Source organism: Mustelus asterias, unplaced genomic scaffold (genome assembly GCF_964213995.1).
Source record: "Mustelus asterias unplaced genomic scaffold, sMusAst1.hap1.1 HAP1_SCAFFOLD_120, whole genome shotgun sequence".
Taxonomy (NCBI): domain Eukaryota; kingdom Metazoa; phylum Chordata; class Chondrichthyes; order Carcharhiniformes; family Triakidae; genus Mustelus; species Mustelus asterias.
In genome coordinates, this window is record NW_027590159.1 from 663,634 (window position 1) to 673,597 (window position 9,964).

General features: G+C 40.5%; 1 non-coding gene across 1 annotated transcript; it reads left to right on the forward strand.

The window, feature by feature from the left end:
- Window positions 1-5,124: 5,124 nt before the first annotated feature.
- trnav-uac (transfer RNA valine (anticodon UAC)) lies at window positions 5,125-5,197 on the forward strand. The gene has a single exon. It is a non-coding gene; the product is annotated as a tRNA-Val (tRNA).
- The last annotated feature ends 4,767 nt before the right edge of the window (window positions 5,198-9,964 follow it).

Sequence of the window (9,964 nt, forward strand, 5' to 3'; positions counted from 1 at the left end):
GGTTTCAGATTCCATCATTCGCAGTAATTTGCTTTTATTAATGAGCACGATTGGTTGAGTTTATTCAAAGGAAGATGAAAATAATGCAGTAATGAATGAGTAGAATTAATTGTTGCTTTGATATTTGAAAAACGCTTGCTTTCAAATTTTGAAGTTCAAGATAAGTTGAGCAATCATATTGACAGTAACGGTTATCTTCCTGAAACAAGGGACATGGCCTCTCAGTCGAACCATTTGAAACTGCAGCCACACAACGCAGTTGAACATTGCAGAGAGGCGGATTTGCTGTCATTGCTGTCACCTGTTTCTGTAGTGTAGTGGTTATCACGTTCACCTCACACGCGCAAGGTTCCCAGTTCAAAACCGAGCAGAAATATTCATTAAGCTTTCTAATTTAGGGTGAGGAAATCTGTACGATTTCAGTACAAAGAACAAAGAAAATTACAGCACAGGAACAGGCCCTTCGGCCCTCCAAGCCGGCACCGACCATCCTGCCCGAATTAATTAAAACACCCTACACTTCCGGGGATCATATTCCTCTATTCCCATCCTATTCATGTACTTGTCAAGACGCCCCTTGGAAGTCACCACCATATCCGCTTCCAATACTTCCCCCGGCAACGAGTTCCAGGCACCCACTGTTCTCTGTGTAAAAAGTCTGCCTCGTACATCTCCTTTAAATCTTGCCCCTCGCACCTTAAACAGATGTCCCCTAGTAATTGACTCTTCCACCCTCGGAAAAAGCTTCTGACTATCCACTCTGTCCATGCCTCTCACAATCTTGTAGAGTTCTATCAGGTCTCCCCTCAACCTCCGTCGCTCTAGTGAGAACAAACCAAGTTTCTCCAATCTCTCCTCGTCGCTAATCCTCTCCATACCAGGCAACATCCTGGTAAACCTTTTCTGTACCCTCTCCAAAGCCTCCACATCCTCCTGATAGTGTGGCGACCAAAATTGAACATTATATTCCAAGTGGGGCCTAACTAAGGTTCTATAAAGCTGCAACATGACTTGCCAATTTTTAAACTCAATGCCCCAGCCGATGAAGGCAAGCATGCGGTATGTCTTCTTGACTACCTTTTCCACCTGCATTGCCACTTTCAGTGACCTATGTACCTGTACACCGAACTCCCTTTGCCTATCTGTACTCTTAAGGGTTCTGCCATTTACTGTGTATTTCCTATCTGTATTTGACCTTCGTTGCTGAACATTATGCGAATCTTGACATTGCAGCCATATGATCTTTGCTCTGACCTCGGCCTCAAATGATTTCTGTAAAACAAGAACGTTGATAGCTTTTTGACGAACTGACAGGAAAGAAACATTTCGGTTTTGAACTGTGCACGTATTCGCATCACGTTCAGTCTACAACAGAATGTAATGAGTTTATAGGTGCAGATTAACAGAGCTAATCACCATCTGGAACTTTTCGAATAGGAGTATGTGCTCCAGGGGACTGACACAAGTGATACGGTAAGTGAAGTATAGGAAATGGCGCACATTTCCTAGAAGAATCTTTTTTTTAAAATCGTTCTTCAAAACAAAGAAATAGGAAAAAAAAACACTCAGACAGATGTGGAAATTGAGACTCAGTGCAGATCTACTGGACTTTCATTTAAATGGCCGGAATTTATGTGCCTGAATGTTTCACGCCCAGAATAAAAAAGACTCAAGTGTCAATAACAGATAATTCTTCAATCTCGTCTATTTAAATATAGTTCACTTTGTTTAAATGTAGTTCGCTATGGTCAATCTCAAAATTGGGCTCTGTATTCCCCGGTGACTCGATTCCTGTTGGTCAGTTATATTTGCAATTCTATGATATTCAATTTCAGAAATATTCAATTCATAATGAAGACATATCTGTTAAGTAATGCATTGAGACTAAATATTGAAACAAATACTGAGCACAATTGTACAATGAACTTTGTAAAAGTGTCATCTGGACTCGAAACGTCAGCTCTTTTCTCTCCTTACAGGTGTTGTCAGACGTTGTGAGATGTTTCAGCATTTTTTCGTTTGGTTTCCGATCCCAGTATCCGCAGTAATTTGCTTTTATTACTGAGTACAATTGGTTGAGATTATTCGAAGGAAGATGAGAATGATGCATTAATGAATGACCAGGAATCATTGTTCCCTTAGATATTTGCCAGACGATTGCTTTTAAATTTTGATGTACAAGGTAAGTTGAGCAATCAGATTGAAAGCAACGGTTAACTTCCTGAATTAAGTCACATGGGCTCTCAGTCCAAACACTGGAACCTGCAGCAACACAGCGCAGTTGAACATTGCCGACAGGAAGATTTGCTGTCGCTTGTTTCCAGCTGTTTCTGTAGTGTAGTGGTTATCGCGTTCGCCTAAAATGCGAAAAGTGCCCGTTTCAAAACTGGACAGAACCATTCGTTCATTTCTCATGTCGGGTAAGGGAAATTTGTTTGATTTCAGTTTATTGCTCAATATTATCCGAGCTTCGATGTTGAAGGCATGTTAACATTGCTCTGGCATCACCCTCAAATGCTTTCTGTGAAATAAGAAACGTTTTCTTTGACGCACTGACAGGAAAGTTCGAGTTTGACACCGATTCGCATCTCGTTGAGTCTACAACAGAATTTAATGGGTTTATAGGTGCAGACTAATATGGATAATCACCGTCTAAAATATCTGATCGTAGTGTGTGCTCAAAAAGACAGATACAAGTGATACTGTAAGTGAACAAGAGAAAATGGCACACATTTCACAGAAGAATATATTTTTTAAATCGTTTAGCATCACTAAGAAACAGGAAAAAAACACTCAGACAGATGAGGGAATCGAGACTCAGTGCGGATCTACTGGACTTTCCTGTAAAGGGCCGGAATTTATGCGCCTGAATGTTTCAAGCCCAGAATAAAAAAGTCTCAGGTCACGAACAGATAATTCTTAAATCTCTTCCATTTAGATCCAGTTGACTTTTTTTAAAAGCTGTCTATGTTCAATCTTAAAATTGCGATCTGTTTAACCCGGTGACTCGATTCAATTTGTTGGTCAGTTATGTTTGCAGTTCAGTGATGTTCAATTCCCGAGATATACAATTCATAATGAAGACATGTGTGTTAAATAATGCATTGATACTAAATATTGAAACAAATACTGAGTACAGTTGTACAATCAGCTTTGACAAAATGTCATCAGGACTCGAAACGTCAGCTCACTTCACTCCTGATAGATTCTGCCCGTCCTTGTGAGATTTGTCAGGATTTTCCCTTTTGGTTTCCGATTCCAGCATCCACAGTAATTTGCTTTTATTACTGAGTACGGTTGGTTGAGATTATTCGAAGGAAAATGAGAATGATGAAATAATGAATGGGCAGAAATGCTCCCTTAGATATTTGCCAGACGAACGCTTTTAACTTTTGAAGTTGAAGATAAGTTGAGCAATCAGATTGAAAGTAACGGTTATCTTCCCGAATTAAGTCTTAAAGCGCATCAAGGTAGATAAATCTTCGGGACCTGATGAGGTATATCCCAGGACGTTGTGGGAGGCGAGGGAGGAAATTGCGGGTCCTCTAGCCGATATATTTGAATCATCGATAGTCACGGGTGAGGTGCTTGAAGGTTGGAGAGTGGCAAATATTGTGCCTTTGTTTAAGAAGGGCTGCAGGGAAAAGCCTGGGATACAGACCAGTAAGCCTCACATCTGTGGTGGGTAAATTGTTGCAAGGTATTTTGAGAGACAGGATCTATATGCATTTAGAGATGCAAGGACTGATTAGGGACAGTCAGCATGGCTTTGTGATTGGAAAATCATGTCTCACAAATTTAATTGAGTTCTTTGAAGGGGTAACCAAGAAGTTAGATGAGGGCAGTGCAGTTGATGTTGTCTACATGAACTTTAGTAAGGCCTTTGACAAGGTACCGCATGGTAGGTTGTTGCACAAAGTTAACTCTGGTCTAAATGGATACAAAATTATCTTCTTGGCAGAAGCCAGAGGGCGGTTGTAGAGAGTTGTTTTTCAAACTGGAGGCCTGTGACCAGCGGTGTGCCTCAGGGAGCAGTGCTGCGCCCACTGTTATTTGTCATTTATATTAGTGACTTGGATGAGAATATAGGGGGCATGCTTAGTAAGTTTGCAGATGAAACCAAGATTGGTGGCATAGTGGACAGTGAAGAATGTTATCTCCAATTGCAACGGGATCTTAATCAATTGGGCCAATGGGCTGACGATTGGCAGATGGAGTTTAATTTAGACAAATGCGAGGTGATGTATTTTGGTAGATTGAACCAGGGCATGACTTACTCAGTTAATGGCCGGGCGTTGGGCAGAGTTACAGCACAAAGAGATCTCGGGGTACATGTTCATAGCTCCTTGATAGTAGAGTCACAGGTGGACAGAGTGGTGAAGAAGGCATTCGGCATGCTTGGTTTCATCGGTCAGAACATTGAATGCAGGAGTTGGGACGTCTTTTTGAAGTTGTACAAGACATTGGTAAGGCCATACTTGGAATACTGTGTGCAATTCTGGTCACCCTATTATAGAAAGGATATTATTAAACTAGAAAGAGTGCAGAAAAGATTTGCTAGGATGCTACCGGGACTGGATGGATTGAGTTATAAGGAGAGGCTGAATAGACTGGAACTTTTTTCTCTGGAGCGTAGGAGGCTCAGGGGTGACCTTGGAGAGGTCTATAAAATAATGATGGAGATAGACTAGGTAGATCGTCAATATCTTTTCCCAAAGGTAGGGGAGTCTAAAACTAGAGGCCATAGATTTAAGGTGAGAGGCGAGAGATACAAAAGTGACCAGAGGGGCAATTTTTTCAAACAGAGGGTGGTGAGTGTCTGGAACAAGCTGCCAGAGGTCGGAGTAGAGGCGGGAACAATTCTATCTTTTAAAAAGCATTTAGATAGTTACAAGGGTACGATGGGTATAGAGGGATATGGACCAAATGCGGCAATTGGGATTAGCTTAGGCGTTTAAAAAAAAGAGCAGCATGGACAAGTTGGGCCGAAGGGCCTGTTTCCATGCTGTAAACTTACATGACTCTATGACGATATGACATGGGCTCTCAGTCCAACCATTGGAACCTGCAGCAACACAGCGCAGTTGAACATTGCAGACAGGTCGATTTGTTCCGCTGTCACCTGTTTCTGTAGTGTAGTGGTTAGCACATTCGCCTTACACGCAAAAAGTCCCCGGTTCGAAACCGGGCAGAAACATTTTCATGGAGAGTGGGGAAAATCTGTATGATTTCAATTCGTTGCTCAACATTAGCGAATCTGGATGTTACAGCCATATTATCTTTGCTCTGACTTCGCCGCCACATGTTTAACTTTAAAAAGAAATGCTGATACTTTCTTGACGCACTGACAGAAATGGAACGTTTCGATTTTGATACCATGCACATATTCGTATCGCGTTCATTCTGCAACAGAACTTAATGGAATTATAGGTGCAGACTAACATAGTTAATCACCATGTGAAACGTTTCTAATAGAAGACTGACACAAGTGATATTGGAAGTAATCTGTAAGAAATGGTGCTCGTTTCCCAGAAGATTCTTTTTTAAAAATCGTTCTTCACAACAAAGAAATAGGAAAAAAGAACACTCAGACAGACGAGGGAATCGAGACTCAGTGCGGATCGACTGGACCTTCCGATAAATGGCCGGAATTTATGCGCTTGAATGTTTCATGCCCACAACAAAAAAGGCTCAAGGGTCACGAACAGTTAATTTTTGCATCAATTCCATTTAAATGTAGTTGATTTTGTTTAAAAGATCAATCTCAAAATTGCGATCTGTATTACCCGGTGACTCGATTCCTTCTGATGGTCAGTTATGTTTGCAATTCTGTGATATTCAATTCCAGAGATATTCAATTCATAATGAAGACATATGTGTTAAATGTTGCATTGATGCTAAGTATTGAAACAAATACTGCGTATGAAAGCTGAATGAGCTTTGATAAAGTGTCATCTGGACTCGAAACGTCCGCCCTTTTCACTCCTTACAGGTGCTGTCAGACATTGTGAGATTTTGCAGAATTTTCTCTTTCCTCATCCGCAGTGATTGGCTTTTATTACTGAGTACAAATGGTTGCGATTATTCAAAGGAAGATGAAAATGATGCATTAATGAATGGGCAGAAATCATTGCTCCCTTAGATATTTGCGAGACGAACGCTTTTAATTTTTGATGTTCAAGGTAAGTCATACAATCAGATTGAAAGTAACGGGTATCTTCAGTTAAGGACATTGGCTCACAGTCTAACCATCGGAACCTGCAGCAACACAGCGCTGTTGAACATTGAGGCAAGCAGATTTGCTATAGCGTGCTTCCAGCTGTTTCTGTAGGGTAGTGGCCATCGCATTCATCTAACACGCGAAAGGTCCCCGATTCGAAACCGTGCAGAAACATTTATTAAGCTTTCTCATGTCGGGTAAGGGAAAACTGCTTGTTTTCAGTTTGTTGCTCAACATTATCCGAACCTCGATATTACAGCCACGTTATCATTGTTCTGCCATCGGCCTCAAATGTTTTCTGTAAATTAAGAGATGTTGTATTTTTTTTTCGATGCGCTGACAGGAAAAAAACGTTTTGATTTTGACACCGTGCACATATTCGCATCTCGTTCATTCTACAACAGAATTGAATGGGTTCATAGGTGCAGATTAACATGGTTAATCACCATCTGAAACATATCTAATAGTAGTGTGTGCTTCAGAAGACTGACACAAGTGATATTGTGAGTGATCTATAGGACATGGCGCACATTTCACAGAAGATCTTTTTAAAACAATCGTTCTTCACAACAAAGAAATAGAAAAAAAAACACTCAGACAGATGAGGGAGTCGAGACTCAGTGCAGATCTACTGGACTTTCCTAAAATGGTCGGAATTTATGCGCCTGAATGTTTCACGCCCAGAATAAAAAAGGCTCAAGTGTCACTAACAGATAATTCTTGAATGACTTCCATTTAAATGTAGTTGACTTTGTTTAAAGCTGGCTATGGCCAATCTCACAATTGCGATCTGTATTATCCGTTAACTCGATTCCTCTGTCGGTCAGTTATGTTTGCAATTCAGTGATATTCAATTCCAGAGATATTCAATTCATGATGAAGATATACGTGTTAAATAATGCATTGATACTAAATTTTGAATAATGATACAAATACAGAGTACAATTGCTCAATGAGCTTTGACGCTGTGCCATCTGGACTTGAAACGTCAGCCCTTTTCATTCCTGACAGGTGCTCCAAATTGTGAGGTTTTCCAGCATTTTCTCTTTTAGTTTCCGATTCCAGCATCCGCAGTAATTTGCTTCTATAATTGAGTAAAATTGATTGAGATTATCCGAAGAAAGATGAAAATAATGCATTTACGAATGGGCAGAAATCATTGCTCCCTTAGATATTTGCCCCGCGAACGATTTTAAATTTTGATGTACGGGATAAGTCATACAATCAGATTGAAAGTAACGGTTATCTTCCTGAATTCAGTGACATGGGCTCTCAGTCTCACCATCGGAACCTGCAGCAGCACAGCGTAGTTCAACATTGCAGACAGGCAGATTAGCTTCAATGCGATTGAGGCTGTTTCTGTAGTGTAGTGGTTATCACGTTCGCCTAACACGCGAAAGTTCCCCGGTTGGAAGCCAGGCAGAAACATTCATTAAGCTTCCTCATGTGGTGAAAGGGAAAATTGCTGGATTCCAGTTTGTTGCGCATCATTATCCGAGCCTTGATGTGAAAGGCATGCTATCATTGCTCTGACGTCACCCTCAAATACTTTCTGTGAAATAAGAAACGCTTTTTTTCTGGACGCACTGACAGGAAATTTCGATTTTGACACCGAGCACTTATTCTCCTTCAGTCTACAACAGAATTTAATGGGTTTATAGGTGCAGACTTATATGGTTAATCACCATCTGAAATATCTGATAGTCGTGTGTGCTCAAAAAGACAGATACAAGTGATACTGCAAGTGAACTAGAGGAAATGGCGCACATTTCACAGAAGAATCATTTTTAAAATCGTTTTTCATCACTAGGAAACACGAGAAGCCACTCAGACAGATGAGGGAATCGAGACTCAGTGCGGATCGACTGGACTTTCCTGTAAAGGGCCGGAATTTATGCGCCTGAATGTTTCACGTCCATAATAAAAAAGGCCCAAGGGTCACTGGCAGATAACTCTTAAATCTCTTCCATTTCGATCTAGTTGACTTCTTAAAGTAAACTGACTATGTTCAATCTTAAAATTTCAATCTGTACTACCCGGTGACTAGATTCATTTTGTTGGTCAGTTATGTTTGCAATTCAGTGATGTTCAATTTCAGAGATATTCAATTCATAATCAAGACATATGTGTTAAATAATGCATTGATACCAAATATTGAAACAAATATTGAGTACAATTGCACAATGAGCTTTTACAAAATGTCATCTCAACACGAAACGCCAGGTCGTTTCACACCTTACAGATGCTGCCAGTCCCTGTGAGACTTACCAGAATTTTCCCTTTTCGTTTCTGATTCCAGCATCCGCAGTAATTTGCTTTTATTACTGAGTACAATTGATTGAGATTATTGGAAGGAAGATGAGAATGATGAAATGATGAATGGGTAGAAATCATTGCTCCCTTAAATATTTGCCAGACGAACGCTTTTAACTTTTGATGTTCGGGATACGTCCTGCAATCAGATTGAAAGGAAAGGTTATCTTCCGAAATTAAGTGCCCTGGGTTCTCAGTCCAACCATCCGAACCTGCAGCAACACAGCGTAGTTGGACATTGCAGACAGACAGGTTTGCTCCAAGTGCATCAAGCTGTTTCTGTAGTGTAGTGGTTATCACGTTAGCCTAACAGGCGAAAAGTTCCCGCTTCGAAACCGGGCGGAAACATTACCCGGTGATTTGTCATGTCGGGTAAGGTAAAATTGCTTGATTTCAGTTTGTTGCTTATCATTTGCCGAGCCTCGATGTAAAAGGCACGTTATCATTGCTCTGACATCACCCTCAAATGCGTTTTGTTAATTATGAAACGCTTTTCTTTGACGCACTGACAGGAAAGTTCGACTTCGACACCGAGCACTTATTCGCATCTCGTTCAGTCTGCAACAGAATTTAATGGGTTTATCCGTGCAGACTAATATGGTTAATCACCATCTGAAATATCTGACAGTAGTGTGTGCTCAAAAAGAAAGATACAAGTGATACTGTAAGTCAACTAGAGGAAATGGCGCACATTTCACAGAAGAATCTTTTTTAAAAATCGTTTTTCATCACTGAGAAACGGGAAAAGCCACTCAGACAGATGAGGGAATCGAGTGTCAGTGCGGATCGACTGGACGTTGCTTAATGGGCCGGAATTTATGCGCCTGAATGTTTCACGCCCCTAAACGTAAAGGCTCAAATGTCACGAACAGATCATTCTCGATTTTTCTCCATTTAATTGTAGTTGACTTTGTTTAAAAGTTGACGATAGTCAATCTCAAAATTGCGATCTGTATTACCCGGTGATTCGCTTCGTTCTCTTGGACAGTTATGTTTGCAATTCAGTGATATTCAATTTCAGAGATATTCAATTAATGATGAATAATGATGAATAAGTGTTGAATAATTCATTGATACTAAATAGTGCAACAAATACTGAGTACAATTGTACAATGAGCTTGGATAAAATGTCATCCGGACTCGAAACGTCCGCCCTTTTCACTCCTTACAGGTGCTGTCAGACATTGTGAGATTTTGCAGCATTTTCTCTTTTCTCATCCGCAATAATTTGCTGTTATTACTGAGTACAATTGATTGAGACTATTCGATGAAAGATGAGAATGATGCATTAATGAAGGGGCAGAAATTATTGCTCCCTTACATATTTGCGAGACGAACTCTTTTCATAGAAATCATAGAATTCATAGAAACCCTACAGTGCAGAAGGAGGCCATTCGGCCCATCGAGTTTGCACCGACCACAATCCCACCC